The sequence below is a fragment of the Cystoisospora suis genome, assembly GCF_002600585.1.
Source record: "Cystoisospora suis strain Wien I chromosome Unknown contig_5105, whole genome shotgun sequence".
Lineage (NCBI taxonomy): Eukaryota > Apicomplexa > Conoidasida > Eucoccidiorida > Sarcocystidae > Cystoisospora > Cystoisospora suis.
In genome coordinates, this window is record NW_027157897.1 from 10,806 (window position 1) to 11,120 (window position 315).

A 315-nucleotide genomic window follows, 5' to 3' on the forward strand; every position below is an offset into this window, starting at 1 on the left:
TGAGAAAGGCCTGTACCGCTATTCTTCTTCACTTTTTCAGTCAGAACAGCAGGAGGAGGATGGCCTGTCGTGTGAAGAGGCGTCGCGAGATGACTCATGACTGGGGGAGGGAGAGGCGGAGGAAGACGTGGTGATGGAGAAGGCATAAACCCCCCTGAGGTATGAGGCTGGGCGGGCGGATGAACTCCTCCTCCTCCTCCCCGTTCTCTCGCCATAGAAGACACATTCCCACTTACACAGGACGAGGAAGAAGTTTGATGGGTGTGCGGATGATCTGAAGATGAAGAATGTGACGGGGGAGGAAGAAGAAGAGGA

The 315-nt window shown here is 54.6% G+C and overlaps 1 protein-coding gene across 1 annotated transcript in view; it reads right to left on the reverse strand.

Annotated features, from left to right (window-relative positions):
• CSUI_008860 (uncharacterized protein) overlaps positions 1 to 301 on the reverse strand; it is a 2,539-nt gene extending 2,238 nt beyond the window's left edge. The window contains exon 1 of the mRNA XM_068068982.1: positions 1 to 301. This exon is cut by the window's left edge and continues 2,238 nt beyond it. The gene's annotated coding sequence lies outside the window, so the exon portion shown is untranslated.
• Positions 302 to 315: the final 14 nt, after the last annotated feature.